General features: G+C 49.3%; 1 non-coding gene across 2 annotated transcripts; it reads left to right on the forward strand.

The window, feature by feature from the left end:
- The first annotated feature begins 921 nt into the window (after positions 1–921).
- On the forward strand, positions 922–18,213 carry LOC109551096 (uncharacterized). Of its 2 annotated transcripts, XR_004521780.2 has the most exons (6): positions 922–1,996; positions 3,357–3,480; positions 16,400–16,561; positions 17,237–17,424; positions 17,679–17,804; positions 17,939–18,213. It is a non-coding gene; the product is annotated as an uncharacterized protein (transcript). The 2 variants fall into 2 exon arrangements; XR_004521781.2 differs by lacking the exon at positions 16,400–16,561 and having other exon boundaries at positions 925–1,996.
- The last annotated feature ends 404 nt before the right edge of the window (positions 18,214–18,617 follow it).

The following is an 18,617-nucleotide window of genomic DNA, read 5'->3' on the forward strand; positions in this document are numbered from 1 at the left end:
CTCCTTCCATAATTGCATTCCTGCCTTTTCATCCCAGCAGCCAGCACTTAGGGTAATTGCATTCCAATAAGGCTCCCAGATTTGGGGCCTCTGGGGCCTGCCCTGGAACCTGTTGACATGCCATCTGCTTCCAGAGGGGTTCTGGAGACCAAGACAGCCTTTTAAAATTCTTCTCTGTTGTCTTTGCTCTAAGAGAGACAAAGAACTCTGTAACAGATCTTGTCCAAAATTCCACTTTCTTAACCCACCCACATCAGCCCTGGAGCCGAGGAGCCTTCCTCCCTCCCTGGCTGTCTTTCTGAAGTCAAAAGAGCAGCACCTGTCATTCCAAGTAGATGACCTTTGGAAACACCTGGCTTCGGAGCAGGGTGACTGCCACCCGGCCGGCCGGCGGCTCGGAACCCGCTCAGGACTAAAGGATCGAAGGTCTTGGGCGCTCCCTCAGCGGCTGGGCCTTGTGCTGCCTCAAACACCCCACTTCACTCATTTGTTCATAAGATTTATCGGAACCTTCCTAAAAGACTCCTCCTCTTTGCAAAGAAAACCCACCGTACAGGAAAGTAGGGAATCCCTCAAGAAACAGGGGAGTTTCATGAATCCAGGGAGTCTCACTTCCAGAAATAGAACTTCCTCTAAAAAAGGTCCACGTGTTCTCCAGGCACCACGAAGTCCATACAATTAATGGGAAAAGTGCAGGGTTCAGGATGATTTGAGTTTCACTCTTTCCCAAATAGGAATGCCTCCTCTCCTCACCCCCACCAAAGGAATGAGGTATAAAATGGAGAGGTCTGGTGTTTGTTATATGACTTACAGATGCCTCTCCCCTCCCCCCTCCCCCTCCAGCCCCTGAGGCTTCTTTCTTGCGAAGAAAATTTTCCTCTGGGGCTCTTCTTCCTCTCGGATCTGAGCCCCAAGAAGCCCCCTCCCAGCCCAGCTCCCTTGTGCTGCTGCCTCCTCAGGGCTGAGAGCTGAGTCCCTCGTTCCTGCTGAGACCTTCCCTCTCTCAGAGGAAATGGGTTGTTTCAGGATGGAAACGTTCTTAACTGCAGGAGGGAGGGCGATGAGTATTCTTGGGTGGTTAATGCCCCTCCAACATTATAATGCTAGCGGCTGACCTGTGGTTTAGCAGAAAAAGCATATCGACAGGCCAGCATTTGAATCCTGCTTCTGCTGACCACGAGCTGTGTGACATTGGGCGACACTCCTCACTAGCCTGCATCTCAGTTTTCTCCCATGGGGGTGGGGGGAAGAGAATAAGATTTACCTTATACGGTTGAAATTGAAGAGATAACATGCTCTGACCCCTGGTATCTGATACTTGATTTCCTTTCCTTCTTTTCCTACACAAAGGCACAAATTCCTACAGCATCATGAGATGTCAGAAGGTTCTGCTGGGTTGTTCTCTATCAGCGCCCTTGGGGGAGGCTTCTCCCCAGCCTTTCCCCCTCAACCCATTCCATTCTGTTCTTCCTTTATCCTCCTAGTCTCTGCCTGTACCTACAGCAGGCCACCTGAGCTCCAAATCATTGCTTCAGCCTTTCTCCAGAGAACTTGGTTCTCACTAACAGGCTTGGCATCCCTCCTGTACTTCACAGCAGCGGTCAGTGTGGCCTCACAAATGGGGACACACGTGGACAGGTCAATTCGTCCATCCCTGCCTCTTCTGGTTCAACACTAGGGTCCTTACATCCAAGTCTGTTAAGGCTGCTACACGCTTTCTGTGGGTGGTGAGATGGTTGACTTTACATTGTGTGGGGTGGATCCTACATGGGCATCAGCCTCCTGGGCACGAACAGGAGCCAGCAGGGCTGTGCGATGCGTACATCCTTCTGTTCAAGGCCATGCCTGCTCCCATCACTTCATTGTCACCACCATGGTCACCCTTGCCTTCGGCACCCGGCACCCCTATCAGGACTACCTGAACCTCGGGAAACTAACACCCTAAGACAGAGACCAGGACCTCAAAGAGGACCCACACCCAGACCACCGGTTCTGAGTATGTTTTGCATGCTTACAGGTTAAGTGTTTTAAATGGAATCTTGAAGTTCCCAAGTCAGTGCGGCGGAGGGGGCGGGTGGGGGGGGCAGGGAGTGGAGTAGGTAAGGGGTCAGGACAGGCCAAAGGAGATTAGGGATTTAATTAAACTGCTTGTTTAGGTAAGGGCTTTTAGGTGCAAAGCTGCTTTGCATGATAATGGCAGTTTATCTGAATTCCATTCTACTGAAGGAAACTCTTTTAATTACTGTGACCAGTAAACCTGGTTTATCCTTTATGCCCCTCCCCAGGGGAAGCCACAGGGCAGGGGTGGGGTGTAGCTTCCCTCTCAGCTTCAGTCCTGCCGACTACTGCCAAGGACAGACCTCTAGTCATCTGTTCCGTTATGAGGAGGCCTGTCCACGCAGCAGGCAATTCTAGGTGGGTGGAGGGACTTTGGGGTGACTCAGCAAAGTCAAGTCTGGTTTCGGGGCTGGGAGGAGTGACCCCTGAAGGTCCCCATAGGGCTCCACGGCCGGCCAGGGCCACAGAGAACGGGGCTGGGATTAGGCTGTGGGCACTGGGCCTGGGGTCTCTGCTCCCAGAACCCCCAAACACTAGACAGGACCGACACTCACCTGGCAGGCTCCTGACCTGGCTGGCAGGGGTGTGGTGGCCAAGTGTGCTGGGTGGGGGTGGGTACGGGGGGTGGGTAATCTAGACCCGAGGGGGACTCCTTGGCCGACTTATCAGGGCGGCCCGAAGGTGGAGGGGCTGCATTTTAGCATTTGGTGGTGGTAGCAACTGTTCTCCCGGTAGAACAGCATTCATTGACCTGTCAGGTAAAGGGAGAGGAAGATGGAAAGGTTGGTGGGGAGAGTCAGAGAGTCCTGGTACGGATAGGAAGCCCCAGGGAGCTGGGCCTCAGCGTTTCGAGACTCCAGGCGCACGGGCAGGCTAGGGAAGGGTTAAAGGGTTTGGGAACTCCTGTTTCCAATCACTTGTCAGCCAGCTTCTCTCCATCCTTATCAGCAGGGGTAAGGGCCAAGCGGGGAGAGGCTCAGAGAGCTTTAGTTTCCAAGCTCTTCCCAGACTCCAAGCTCTCAGCGTTTCTCTTTACCTTCTAAGGGCTCGAGGCTCAGGCTGGGGGCAGGGTGGCGGGTAGGGTCTGGGAACCCAAACACATTTAATGGAGTAGAGTGGGAGTTACTAAATACAGCCCTGGGGTGGTGAGGGCTGCAGAATCTCGGGAGTAACCCTTCCGAGTTAAACTGCCCCTCCTCTTCCCTCCTCCACAGAAAGCCAGATCCGCGCAGCTCTATCTTTGCTCCTTAGTTATCTCAGCATTGGCTAACACTCTTCAGTGTTTTTCCCTTTTACAGTTACCGCTGAGCCAGAGATCTCCATTGTGTATTTGTGCAGTGGCTTTTGGAACCCAAGTAAAGGACCTTTCATTTCGGGTGAAATTCCTCTTGGTAGAGTTGACCTATGCTGGTCTTTGGAGAGGTACGCAGTTTTCATTTCTGCTATCCCACCTATTTACCAATGGTCCGCGTTTCAGCCATTAGAAAGTGTGATAAGTCTGCTTTCTATATCTTCATTCAAGTTATTGATTTAAAAGATGTTGCCTGGGAGAGGGCTGTGGGCAGAGCCATCAGTCACACGAGTATAGATTGTCTTCTAGAACTGGACATCAATCCAGGGTCAGTATCCTTTGGATGTGGTTGTTAAACCAGCTACTAATCTCCCGTATTGTGGTCCTCTGATTTATAATCCACCGATGTATCCAGAAGGTTACCATGAGAAAAGAGATGCGCCTTTCTGAGATCCAGTACACTTGGTCCCCTGAATCTTTCTGATTTGTCATTCCAGTAACCCTTAAAGAAGGAAGTAAGGTTCATGCGATATTTTGCAGTAGACAAGAGATATATTATGAATGAAAGTCAAAACTACAGTTTTGTAAGGAGCAAGTGTTTCTTGCCAGGAAGAAGTAAGTGGTACATGTTTCAAACATGCCAGGGAGCTGGGTCTATAAAAGAGAACTGACCAAGGGAAGAAATGGGAACCTAAGAGGATTTGAGTTAATCAAAAGCAGGGACTGTGACAGCAGTTTGTGGAAAAGGCACCCGTTTCGGCGATCTGGGGGCTCCTGTGACTGCAAGAGCAGCTCTTGCACTAGAACCAAGATTTTCCCCTGGAGAACCAGCCACAAGGCCTTGATTTTCTAGATCTAGAAACTCCAGGCAAGTTCTGAACACCCCAGGCTGAGACTCCATGCCTTTGCTAATGCTGTTCCCTGTGGGAGCCGTCTCCTTGTGTCTCTACCTGGTCAACATCTCATCCTCCATTTCCGTTGCAAGTCTTACGTACTCTAACAAGTCTTGCCTGCCTCTTCCCCATGTCTCATTCCAGGTAGAACTACTTCTCCCACTGAGACTTTTTGTTCCCTGTCTAGATGTTCCCAGAATACATTTGCACTGAGAACACTTGATTGTACAGAGGAAAGAACACAGGCTTTGAAGTCCAGTAGAGTTAGATTTTAGCTCTGACTTTGCATCTTATTTTAACCTCTGTAAGTTGCAGTTTCCTCATCTGTAAAGTTGGGACAAGAATAAATACTCAACAGGACTGGTGTGAGGATTCAGTAGATAATGAGCACAAAGCACTGTATTAGCTATCTGCTGCTGCATAACAAATTACCCCAAATTTAGTGGCTTAAACCAATAATAAACACTATCTCACACAGTTTCTGCGGGTCAGGAATTTGGGAATGGCTTGGCTGAGTGACTCTGGCTTGATGTTTCTTATAAGGTTGCAGTCGTCTGAAGGCTTGTTTTAAGTTGGAGGCTCTGTTTCCAAGATGGCTGTTGGCAGAAGATTTCAGCTGCTCACTAATTATTGGCGGGAGGCCTCAGTTCTTCTCCACATGGACCTCCCCATAGGGCTTCTTGAATGTCTTTACTATACGGCAGCTGATTCTCTCTAGGGTGACTGATACGAGATGGAAGATGCAATAGCACTTACGGCCTAGCCTCAGAAGTCACACACCATTTTTTCTATGAATTCTATCAGTTACACATGTCAGTCCTGCTCAGTGCAGAAGGGGAGTACACAAGGACATGAATACCAGGAGGTGAGGATCTTTGGGGGCAATCCTGGAGGCTGGCTGTCGCAAGTACCCAGCCTCATGTTTGTCGAAAGCATATCATATCATAAGGTGGAAACAAAGTATCCATTGACAGATTGATGGATAAAGAAATGTGATATATCTATGTATATATATAAAATGGAATATTATTCAGCCTTACATATAACATACATATAATGGAGTATTATACAGTCTTAAAAAAGAAGGAAATCATGCCATCTGAAACAACATACATGAACCTGAAGGACATTATGCTAAGTAAAATAAGCCAGACACAGACAAATATTGCATGATCTCACTTATATGTGGAATCTAAAAATAAAAAAGTTGAACTCATGGTAACACAGAGTAGAATGGTGGTTACCAGAGGCTAGGGAGTTGGGGAACAGTGGAGATATTGATCAAAGTGTACAAACTTTCAGTTATGAGCAAGTTCTGGAAACCTAATGTAAAGCATGGTGACTGTAGTTAATAGTAATGCAATATATACTTGAAATTTGCTAGGAGAATAAATCTCAAGTGTTCTCACTACACACGCACATAAAATGTTTAACTATGGGAGGTGATGGATACATTAGCTAGTTTGATTGTGGTAATCATTTCACAAATCATACATATATCAAAGCATCACATTGTATACTTTAAATATAGACAATTTTTATTTGTCAAAAATAAATTTAAAAAAAGCTTATGGTAAGGGTTCAATAAATAGTAGCTGCTATTGTTATTAATTCACACATCTGCATTCTCTACTAGAAAAGAAACCCGTTGAAGGTAGTCACCATGTCTTGACTGTTTGTATCCCAGGTGCCTAGAGTAGTGTCAAGACTATTGGTAGGCCCATACTAACTGCTGGTGGAGAAGACCTGAATGAAGTCTTGGAGAGAGTTTGTCTAGCGGCAGGCTCAGAGCGACTGGAGAGAGTTCACACTCAGATTCTGTAACAGCCAGGTACCTGGAATTACCAACCTGTATAGAATCAAGATGAGACGGTTCCTCACACTTTGATGCTTGAGTACCAAAGATGTTTGATACCTTAGCAGCAGGTAGGGCAGGCGAAGTTCTTATGATGCTCTTTGGAAAAGAGGTCCTGATCAGGAATTTGGTGTGGAGAAATGTCCCATCCCCAAGTGAACCCACTGCTGTTTAATTCCCCAGGCTAAGGCAGACATGGGAACCTCTTGATATTTTTGTCATACTCAAATTCCTATCTTGATGACTCCTGTGTCCTTCAACCAGGCAGAACAATCTCCCTTTCTAGGAGATCTGGTGCACATTTCTTAGCGTTAATTAAAAGGTGCACAGAGAGTTTCATGTCAGAGACCTGCCCTGCATCTCCTGCCCTCCCAGCAGCAGAGTCTGTGAGGTAATTGATGCTCTGGGCAATATTGAGTTTCCAGACATGTAGCTCAAATTGTAAGCCTTGCTCCCATCCCCTGGGCTTGAAAGTGCACCGATTGTCCTTTTTGCACAGACAGAGCCATCTGTCTCTGCTGGTGCTATGTTTGTTTGCCGCATTTTCCAATAAGAAGCCACTCCCGCAGGGCTGCACCTCCAGGAGCCTCGGACACAATGACCTGTGGAGGGGCAGGTATCTTTGCAGTGATTTCCCATGTAGATCACATTCCCACTTGCCCGAGGTCCCATTTCTCCCCAGTTCCTTGAAATCTCAAACGAGTGGCTTTAATGGGCCCTTTTCTCCCTTCTTTAAGCTATGGTGAGAGTGGCAAGAAGAGGGAAACTCTTTTTCCATTGGAGTGTAAAGAACTTGGTTGCACTGATCAATATGTTGCCCCCAGATAATAAAAAGAAGATTGAGACATGAACATAGACACACCATGGGAGACAGATGATACTTGCATTACATCTAAATCAAACCAGGTCACTCTATGGGACTCTGAAAGGAAATTAAAAATGCTTATTGATTGAAATAAAAAATTCCATAGTTGGGTCTGATATTTCGTATCAGGAACTGCCGTAATCCCAGGCAACTGCACTCGGGAATGACCCCCATCTTGAATGAGCTTCTTTTCATGGTATTCATTTCACTTTCCATTAGGATTTAACCAGAAAGAACATTTTTGGTAGAGAATTGAGAGCATTGAGAAATATGGCCAGTGGGGAGTTGGAGACTTGTGCATATGAGGAATTCTTTGGGTATAGGATCAAGGCAATGTGACTCTGTTGGTTTTCAATTTCCCCCTCTGCGTAGCTGTGGAAAGAATGTGTCATTCCTGGTAGAAAACCCTGCCAAAGTATTTCCTTGGAGATAAAAACATAGAATAAGAGTTTTAAGAAACAATTTGGGGGAGTCAAAAGAATGTTAATGATATGGTTGATTAAATTATAAAAGAAGTTGAAAATAAAATAAATACTTATGACCAGTTAAAATATTTGGAAAGATACTGAAAGAAAATTTTAAGTTTTCAGAGGAGAACCAGGGATTACAGCAGAGAGAACCCAAAAGGGGACAGCATGGAAACAAAATTGAGGAAGCAGGACTTTTAACCAGTGATTATTAGAAAGACAACAACAACAACAGGTATTGATTCTTTTAAAAAAACCAATTATGGTTCTAGGAAAAGGGACCCAAAACCATCCATCAGCCTTGGGAAGACTGTACTAGGTTGGATAAGCTGTGATGTTTATGGATAGTATCTTATTTCCTCTGTGATTAAAAACACTGTTTTTTGGATCATTGCATTCAGTCGACAATCATTTATTGAGCAGATACTATATGCCACTGCTTGGCATATCGGTATGCAATAAATATATTTAAAAAGTCCTTACAAGTAGGATTGAGTATGTATAATTATTATACCCATTTTATAGGTGAAGGAATTGAAACCCACATGGGTTAAGCACTTGCTGAGTGCCACAGGTAGGAAGCAGTGGGGCATAGATTTGAACCTAGGAAGTCCTGTAAACCACTACATAATACCGCTCTTTGATAAATACACAAGACAGAAAGTGGAAAGCACTCCGTGGGTGATGAAACCAACTGCAGTCAAAGTTCTAACCTCTGGCAAAGGAAGGGAATGGTAGGAGGGGCTCCCTGGAGGGGTAGCATTTGAGTAGTGTCTTAAGTGTCGGTGAGATTTTCTAAGTGAGCACAGGGGGAAGCATCTTCAAGATGGAAGGGCTGACATGAACCAGCACTCAGAACTGGAAAAGTGAAAGGTGTATTGGAGACGTTTACGATTCCAGTATGTTGGGACAGCAGTCCTCCATGGTGGCAGCAGGTTAGCTGGAGTGAGTTGGAAGCAGTCAGGAGTAGGGCTTCTCATACTGTCATGGGCACATGGGTGACCTGGGGGTCTTGGTACAATGCAGCTTCTGCTCCAGTAGTCTGTGGTACTAGCCCCTGGGCATGCCCAGGCAGCTGGTCTTGGATCACCCTGGGCATCTGGGCTCTTGAGGGCCTTGCTTTCCTGGGCCAGGGCTGCACAGATGGATTCTAAGCAGGAAAATCAGGCTTTAGAAAGACATTTGGAGGTAGCGTAGAATGCTCTGGAGGGCGCTTGGGCTTGGGTTTCTTTAGCTCCTAACTTGCAACCCTCAAAGCTCAGAACACTGATTTAGTTGGGGTTCGGGCAGGAAAACAGAAACCACCCTGGCTAGTTTTTTTTTTTTTGCGGAGCACAGGCTCAGCGGCCATGGCTCACGGGTCCAGCTGCTCCGAGGCATGTGGGATCTTCCCAGACTGGGGCACGAACCCGCGTCCCCTGCATGCGCAGGCGGACTCTCAACCACTGCGCCACCAGGGAAGCCCCACCCTGCCTAGTTTAACAGGACTAATCTCACCCTTGGCTTCCAATTGTCACTTATTTACCAGAGCTGCCTAGAAACTATTCCTCCTCTCCTTCAGGATTGGACAGAGCTAGGTCTGTCCTATTCTCTAGGGGTCCAAAAAGGAGATGAGATGTTGGCTTGACCTTGGGTCATCCTTGTGGGCCTGTCCAGGTAAAGGCTGGGTCCTGTCACCCAGCACATTCTGGATCACTTTACCACAACCAGTAGATCTGCTCAGGGAAGGGAAAATGCTGCTAATATCAGCCTGAAGAAAAAACATCAGGAAATTAAATCTGTGGGTTTAAAAAATCCCACACTGCTTTCTGGCTCTGCTCCCTCTCTCAACCTCTCCCTCTTCCTGGGGGCCTCCTTCCGGCCTCCTTCCCTCCCTATCGGGTCCTCCCACCCTCTGTCCCCTCCCCCAGCCTCTCCTTCTCCCTTCCTTCCTTTCTTTCTCATCCCACAAGACCTCCAGCTTTCCTTCTTTCTTCTCACTGGGCTTCTCCTTTGTGGCTTCAGGCTTCCCTCTGGTCTCCAGGCCTCCAGCCTTTCCTCAGCTCCACGGAAGCATCTGTCTGTCTCCTTTTCGCTTCCCATCAGGGGATCCGAAATGTTGAATAGGCCCTTCAGACCAGGCCCTGAAGGGGACTTGGCTGGGGCACCCGGCGAGAGGGGAGGGGTGCCAGGGACCTGCTGGGGCCATACAGAAGCCCATTGATAGGCAACCCCTCCACACAGACAACCCAGCCCCGCCTCCATGGCTCCAGGCGGAGAAAAGTGTCCCTGGAGGCAGTGGTCAACATCCCGACCATCGTGAATGACCTCAGTGTCTCTGGCTGGTGGGGGGACCTTCGCTCTGTAACCCTCCAAATCCTTCAGGACTATCAGCCCCACCATCGGTGTGAATATATTCATCTTGAAAATAATTTGTCAGTACATCTCCATCAGCGGGTGCTGATTTCATTAATTGAAATAATTAGCTCTTTGTGGCCAATGGAAGAATAAGGAGCCAAAGCACACGGAACACTTTTCCCCAGTGACCCAGAGACCCTTGGACGAACTCCTGGGTGCCATGAAAATGGATCGTTTCGCAGAAAGAATATCATTGGATGTTTGTTTAACATCACTCTCGATCCCCCCAAAAGAACCTTCGAATCCTTCTCACATCTGGCTGCTTTTCTTCCTGTACTTTTGTGCGGAGCCAGGGCAGGGAGGAAACTTCATCAGTCCCAAAACAGCCAGCAGCAAAGTGTAAATTAAATGTGCAGAGAAGCCGGGCTCGGGGGAGTCTTACATCCTGGGGGTGGAGGAGTAAGAAGACTGTGTTCTCACCCCTACTCAGTATGGGCAGAACTGTTTCTGGACCCTGCATCTGCCAGTAGGAGCTGTGTGACCTTAGGCAAGACACTTAACTCTTTGGGGCCTCGGTTTCCTAACTGGTAAAATGGGGGGATAAGCATATCCTCACAGGGCTGTTGGAGGATTAAAGGGGGTAATGCATGTACAGTGCATGGTACAGAGTAGATACTTGGTTGATGGTAGCTACAATTATTGTTGCTGGGGCCAAAATTAGAACAGAATTTCAGCTGTCCCTAGGTCTCAGAGACCTGCCTTTGCTAGTCGCATTCAGGGAGACAGATGGGCAGAAGTATATCCAATCGGGGGGGAGACAGATGGACAAAAAAGCATGATCAAGGGGATTGGATGGAAGGACAGGCCAATGGGATGATGGACAGGTGGGACATCTCATGGGGAAGGTAGATTTATGACAACTAAAAGGGGATACTTAGAAACGGTTGTCCTGTGGGAGGGACAGATAGATGAGGGTCCATCGGGGGAGACAGAGATGACAGGCCGAAGTGGAAGACAGATGGATGGCAATTTCATAGTGGAGTTGGGGGGAGGGTGGGCACCCCTATGACTGGGGAGAACAGATGGACAACATGCTGATGGTGGGGCCTGGGCTTCCTGTTTAGTCTCTATTCCTCAGGCCTGGACATCCCTGAAATCAGAAGAACTCCAGGGGCTCTGTGGGCATTTGAGCAGTGGGGGTGTGTCACATGACCTGAGAAGACACTAAGCACTGGGGTCAGCTGGGCCTCTGTTCCTCCCACAGCCCCTCCCTGGGTGGCCCCACAGATAAAGGCTCAGCCAGGATGGGAAGGGGAAGAGGGGGGAGGGGGGAGCAGGAGAGAGAAAACAGCGTTTTGAAAGAAAAGGGAAATAAAACTGGCTAAAAGTTTTATTTATTTAAAATAAAGGTTCAGTTATGCTCGACTGTAAACATGCCGGCCCATCCCTCGCTCCCTCCCTCTCCTCCTGGCAGAGGGCTTGGACCACACAGCAAGCTGGGGGCAGGAGGCAGAGAGAAGGCCAGAGCAGGCCGCGGGGAGGGGTGGCACTAGGGTACCCCAGGTGTGGGGAGGGGAGAGGGACCTAGGAGCTCAGTGACCTGCTGAGCACAGCTGGGCTCCGCTGGTCCGAGACCCGCTGGCTGTCAGCTCCCAGCCCCCCGGCACACAAACCCCGACTAGTCCCAAAGGCTTTGGCTCCACACGCAGAGGGCAAACAGTGGGCACAGCGATGCGGGTGGCATAGCTGCGCACGCGGACACACATAGGTGTGCAGGTCTTTCTCTCACCTGCCTCTCTGTTTCTCTGTTTGTCAGAGATAGACGGCAGGGTCCTAGAGGAGGTGGCAGAACTCCAGCCGTGAGTCACATTTTCTTCCTTTCTTTTTTTTTTTGCGGTATGCAGGCCTCTCACTGCTGTGACTTCTCCCGTTATGGAGCACAGGCTCCGGACGCGCAGGCCCAGCGGCCATGGCTCACGGGCCCAGCCGCTCCGCGGCATGTGGGATCCTTCTGGACCGGGGCACGAACCCGTGTCCCCTGCATCGGCAGGTGGACTCTCAACCACTGCGCCACCAGGGAAGCCCCCACATTTTCTTTTTTGAACTCCAAACCCTTACCTGCCTTTTGTCCTCTTTCTTTCCGGTTTCACCTGACATCCTTCCGTGGTTTTCAGGGACTGAGTCAGTTTGGGTGGCCTGTGAGAATCTGGGAGCTCCCTGGAGAAGAGAGCAGTGTGGATGGAGAAGAATCTGGAGTCGCGACAGGTGTGGGGGGCCCCTGCCTTGCAGATCCTTGATGGAGACCTTGCGGGGGTCGCCGCTGGTGGCGGCACTGGCCGGGGAAGGGCTGTGGTATGCAGCAGGGTCCGAAGGGAACAGGCAGGAAATGTTTGTGATAAGACGCTTCTCCTGTGCAAGCCCCCCCTCATTTCCAGAGGGCTGCGGGATAACGTCAGGGAACTGCAGAAGTACCTGCTGCAAAAGCCAGCCCTCGGGACTGTGGCAGGAAGGGCAGCATTCGCGGGGGCCCCTGGGGCCCAAAGACAGGCAGCGCCTGGGGATAAAAATACCCCTGGGAGCCCAGCCAGGGTTGCCTGCCTTTGGGATCAGAGAGCTCAGTCAGACTTCAGTAAGGCCGCTGGCCTGGCCCCAGGGCGTTTCATGCCCCAGGTTGGTCCCACTGGGGGTCACTCCTCACGGTTAACCAGTAAAGATGGGAAATGGAAGAGTGCGCTGAGGACCAGGCTAGAAGCTCCTAGAGGGAATCCAACCCAAGAGAGCCTTCTGCTGGGAGTAGGGGCTCAGGGATGCGGTCATGCAGCCATTTGCGAAGCTTGGTGCTCCCTGGGCTCCTCCTGTCTCCCGTCTGCTCCGGGCCCATTAACTAACTTTGCCATCTGCGGTTGACTTGGCCAGCTCGCAAAGGAGTGGGAAGTGCTGCAAAGGAGCCCACCGCCCACGGGTGCTATTGTACCAGTGGCCCTTCTGAAGGATTAGCAGCTTCTTTCTATCTGTCCCTGGGGGCTGCACTGTAAATGCCTGTGTAATGCTAATTTGTGGTTGGCAGGAGATTGATTGGGAAGGAGCTGAACAATGGCAAGAGGAGGCTGAGCTCGCTCCCACTTCAGGAGAACTTGGGTCTGTGTGTGTGTGTCTGTGCCTCTGCGTCTTCTAGGAGGAATGTAGCAACAAGGGCACGGAAAGGATGGTTCAAAGAGAGGAAGCCACCATCGGTCAGAGCAGAGTCTGCGGGGCACAAATTCCGGGAACTTTTTTCATGGGAGTAAGTGACATCCCATCACTTTTGCTGAATTCCATTTGTTGGAAGTGAGTCCCTAGGTCCAGTCCACACTTAAGGGGAAGGGGTTACACAGGAGGCAAGAATCAGTGAGAGCCAGTTGAGAAGCTGCGTGGGACCCTTAGAAAGATCCCAGCAAAGTGGCTGGTTTCTAGTCAGTGCTCAGGAAAATATATTGTTTCTTGGTCTAGTGAAATGATCTGGGATGCATGTTAGTTTCCCCCCAGTGGCCCTGGCCCCTGCTGTCCCATCTTCAACCCTGTTGGAACTGCTGGGTGTTCCTGGAAGGTCTTCCCTGTAGCACTGTGAGGTTTGTGGCTGTCTTCTCTGGGTGTGGGCTGGCAGACAGGGCACAGATGCTAAGGCATATTCACACTATCTTCCTAACCGCCTCTTCATGAACATGTGTGGTCCTGCATTGTGGTCAGTGTACAGATATTTTAATTTCCTGCTCACCTGCTCAGTGGAGGATCTGATTTCTTCTTGCATTTATTTTTTTTTCTCCAGCAGCCTGTGGACAGGTATTTCTGTCTGACCATCTGGTAGCCATTCACCTTTATGGCGGCTTGAGAAAGGAATTAATTTCACCTGTTTTTTAGCTGTATCTGCCTCGTTTATCACCTCTTAAAATTCTTACAATGTTGGTCCTTCTGGTACCTAGGGGGCTCTTTAATCCCCTAACTTTGTGCAACTGCATCTCCCTCTTCAGGTTAGCTTCTCATGCCTTTCTTTTTGTGCCAAGGGTTTAAACATTCTAGGTAAACTCCTACCTGCGTCTGTACCTGTCCCCACCCACCACCCACTGAGAGTGATGGATTCAGCTTAACTAGACCAGACCTAAAGGAATCAGAAAACAATCAACTGAAAGAGAAAATCTGACCCCTGTCCCCATCTTGTCTCTTGACTGATTCCTAAGGCTTTTGGCCTAATTCTGGTGGGTGATTTGGGGACAGCAGTGTGGGAAGATAGAGGAAATTCCTGGGCAAGAGTGAGATGGGTGAAGCCTCTTCATCCTGCTTTGCTTTTGTATCCTGTGTCTCAAGGGCCTACCGCCTCCCCCAGGACTCCTAGAAGGTGGAGAAATCATGGATTGGTATCCCATTAACAGATGGGACATCAAGGGCTTCTGTTCAGGAGTCTTAGCTCAGCCAATCATGCTCTGTTGTATTTTTTGTCGGAAGGAGCACTGGGAAGGCAGGGGGCTATCTGACCATAGGATACAAACACTTACGATAAGCGTCAGAATATGCTTTTCCTGAAAATGGTGCTGCATGGAGTGAATGACTAATATCCTAGTCAGGATGAAGCCAACTGTCTTCTGGGATCTTAAAACTTCTCCCAACATCACTCACATACTAGTTTCTAATTGGTTAATGGACGTGGTCACCATTTCTAGGACCTGTTGCTCTCATGGTCAAGAGTATGCATTCTGGTCAGATGGGCCTTGGTTTGAATCCCAGTTCCTTCACTTACTAGCTATGTGACCTTGCTCGCCTCTCAGTCTTAGTTTTCTCATCTGTAAAATGGGCATGTGATGGTTTCTATTCTCACAGGGTTGTTATGAGGATTACATACAGTAACACATGTAGGAGACTACATAGCGCAGAGTGCCTGGCATAAGGAAGCACTCAGAGTCTATTATCAGTTTTATTATCTTGGCCTCCAGGACTTTCCAACAGTTGAAGCCTCCGTTTTTGGAACTTACCATCTCTGTTATATGTCTTACTTGATGGGGACTGTCTCTTTCCCCACCCCTCCCTTGAAGGTTGAGCATCTGATGACCCTTACATCTGTCTCTCTCCTGGACATTCTGTCTCTGGGACCTCGACTCCCCTCCATGCAACCCTCGCCCCACACTCCTTCCAGTGTGTGAATCAGACTCCAAGTCCTGTCAGCTTATCACTGTGAGGTGTCCTCTTGGGGCTGAGGGACAGTCTGGCTGGGAGGTCTCCCTCCTTATCATTGATGACCTTGTCGTGAACCTTACTGAGGCACTGAGGAGAAATGTAAAAAGTTCAGACAACTTGTTAGTTGTCAACCTGCTCACCCCCCCACCCGAAACTTAATGGAATTTAACGCACTTCCTAAAACACAGAAGTCAGTCAAAACCCTTTTTGTCTGTAGAGGTAGAGTGAACCTTTCACGTGGCTGGGGAGCTGTGCTGAAGAAACCGCCCAGGAGGCCGGATGGGATGTCTGTGGTGGGTCGGATCTCTCAGTGTGAGAAGAGGTTACATATAGGGGACAGGGAAGCATCCGTGTGGCCCGAGGCTCCACGGTGATCCCAGGCCGTATCCATAGCCGCTCCAGGCCAGAGGCCTCCTTCATTTCTACAGGAACCCTGGCAAAGCAGTGCTGCCCCGCAAAACTAGTCTGTCTCCTTTGGAAACTGGCACACTGGTTTCCATAGCAACAGGACTCCTCAGCACTGTCCTCTCTGAACCCCATCTCAGAATCTTTTTGGCATGGATATCAAGGGGTGGTAGTCTTTTCAGAGAGGATGAATCATCCCCATACTTGATCCAAAGGGAATCGGGCTTTCTAAGCCCACAGCTCTCATGCGATGTAAACAGTGGAGCTGAAGGCTAGGGTGTCAGGGTGTAGGGAGCTTGACGCTGCTCAGGAAAACAGGGATGCTGAGTCAGCTGATGGAGGCAGATTTTGATGAGTGTTGTGAATTATCGGTTTGGCATGGAACACGAAGTGGCTTTGTACCAAATCACTGGGCGGGGGCGGGGACAGGGCTGGTACCAGCAGGGACCTCAGCTGGCTTAGGTGGGGTGGTAGTGACTGTGAGCTCCTTCTCAGAGACCTGGACAGCTTGTTACAAAATCCTCCTGAGGAGGATGAAACTCATAAGCTGTCCCCTAAAGGGGGGTAGGAGTATCATTCATTTGTCTCAGTGACTACTGTCCTGTCCATCAGGGTGGACGAAGCCTGTTGCTCAGATGCGACAACAGGAGTGAGGGTCTGGGGGTGGGAGAGTGAACTTCAGGTGGGTAGGAATGAAATATCTTCAGTTGGAGTGAAGATATTTTTCCTTTCTGATTATCCCAGAAGAGGACCCAGTTGACTGTGTGGTGGATGATAGTGGCACTTTGTATGAAGGCTGGTGTAGTAGGAAGAGAATAGTGCTCGTGAGCTCTGCAAGCTGGTTAGTTACCGGAGGAGCTGAAACTGACTTGGGGGAAGCTGATCACCCATATGGGTCTAATTTTCACCTGGGTTATTTCCCTGTTTCTTTTAGTACTTTTAACAAATAAAGGGAGAAGGATGAACAGATCTCCGCAGTTTTCATACTAGAAGATCCTGTTAATCTCTTCGTGATTTGAATAGGTGGATGAGATTCCTGATTTCCGTAATTATCTGTGCCTGGAGGTGTATACAGGAAAGGATCACTGGAGGAGACTGGGAACACAGTGCCCAGGAGTGGGGAGTGTACCTCAGGGGCCAGGGAAAGAACTTCCTTCTGACAGCCGGACACAGCCTTCTGTGTGGGTGAGAGGGGAAATAATCCCTTTTATCCTGGCTTTGGTTTGCTTAATTACCTCTTTAGCAGTACTGCGCATGGCTGCAACAGGTGTCAGGCTTCGTGACGCAGGTGCTGAGAGCTGGCCAAGATCCTTGCTCATTCCTGACCTGTATGGTTGGGTCTTCGGTACCGTGAGGTCTTGTTCCCAATTGCAGTCTCTTGTCCTGGGGATGAGAGATAAGGTATCGTGTTCAGTTCTGATAAAAGACTGGAAGGGCAGTTTCTCCTTCTGAATCGAAAAAAAAAGAAGCTCCAGTGGAAGAATTGGGCTGGGAGGATGGGCGCAGGGGGTGGAGACCAAGGGAATTTGTCATTGCTTTGGAAAATTGTCCTGTGCGTTTGCAAGTCACAGAAAGTTAGCAGAGAAGAAACAGCTGGGCTCTTTTCATCACCTTAGACGCGTATTATCTTGAGATAATATGTACTACACTACACTTTGAGAGAGTGTAGAAACCTGGGAAGTGCACGATAGTGGGAGTTGGGGCACTGGGATTTTAGACTGCCCCTGGCCAGTTGTGGACCCCTGGGGTAGCTGCTGGGGCTCTCTGGATCTCTCCAGTTTTCTCCTCCATTGGTGTGGGCAGGGAGGGTTGGTGGACCGGGATGAGGTAGTCTCCAGCCTATGACTCACTGGCCCACAGCATGACCACATCTCAGACCCGGAACCAAAGATGCTGATTGCTCTCAGCAGCCTGCACTCTCCCCTCCCGGGCCTCCCCAGCGGGTTATCATGCTGACTCAAGGAACACAACCTCCATCTGGATGCAGTCCAAACGCCAGATGTGCCCCCGATTAGTGTCGGTCTGGGGAATGTTTCCACGACTGAAAGGTCAGTGTCGGCTGGAAGTGCCCAGAGTGGGCGTCTGCCCCCCACCCATGTCAGCTGCAAGGGCTGAGCCTTGCATTATCTCACTGGCCCGGGAACTCAACTGGGGCGGCATGGGGGCGGGGGCCAGCCAAGTTCAGAAGGGCCTTGTTTTACTCGCCTTCCTTCTCTGATTTTCCACTTGGAAGAGACTCCAGGGGTGTGCAAAGAGGGAAGTCCTGCTGGTGTGTAACTGAAAACACTTTGTTCTCCTTTAGATCTGCAATGGGCTCCTGTCTAGTCTGATTTTCTTATGGCAGCCGTCACCTCCACTATGGAAAGAAAAATGAACGATGATGTTGTGATGGGCCGGGCTGCCATGTTTCGGCCTATTTACAGGTCATGTTAAGTATCGCTTCTACACTTCAGATGGGCTTTCATGTTTAATTTCATTCGGGTAGGGCTATGCTCGGCTTTCCTCTAGGTAGCAATGAAAATTAAACACAATTGAGTTTGATGTGTACCTTATTGATTCCAGACCCATTTCAGTAGACTGTGACACTTCAGCGACCTGCAAATTCTACACATTAGAGTTCAGACTTTACACAAACGCTGTACACCCAAGACGTGGACGGGGCGTTTCTACCAGCAACACCCAACTCCCAACAAAAGACACAGGCTCTGTCAGAAGATGAAAACTACTAATGAAGATGCATTCCAGATGATATGTTGGATCATCCCCTAGGAAAAAAAATGATTCATGAATAATTTCATGGCAATCACACCAAAAAAAGAGAGTAATAATTTCCTCAATTCCACGTCGTCCTTTTTGGTTCCTCCGTAAGCGACTTCTTATCCCACAGTTGCCACAATTTCATTTCAAAAGGATGAGGAAGGAAGGAGAGGGGAGAGGTTGTGTGTTAACCTGGCTTGGGAACTACCAAGTAACGATAGCTGCTCAGCACCTTGTCAGAGCGCAGAGTTTCTCTTCTTTGGGTGTGACTGTGAGGGTGAAGCGTGCTCATCTGTGGCCCATGGCTCCTCTAGCAGAGGCATCCTTAGAGAAGGCCACTTGAGCAAAAGGAACAATTGGTAACAGAGCAAGGCTGGCTGGGCGGAAGGCCGCTTGAGCAAAGGGAACAATTGGTAACAGAGCAAGCCTGGCTGGGCCGGTTCTGGCCAGTCCCTGGTTTCAGGGTGTTGGGTCAATCATTTCT

This window comes from Tursiops truncatus, chromosome 14 (assembly GCF_011762595.2).
Source record: "Tursiops truncatus isolate mTurTru1 chromosome 14, mTurTru1.mat.Y, whole genome shotgun sequence".
Lineage (NCBI taxonomy): Eukaryota > Metazoa > Chordata > Mammalia > Artiodactyla > Delphinidae > Tursiops > Tursiops truncatus.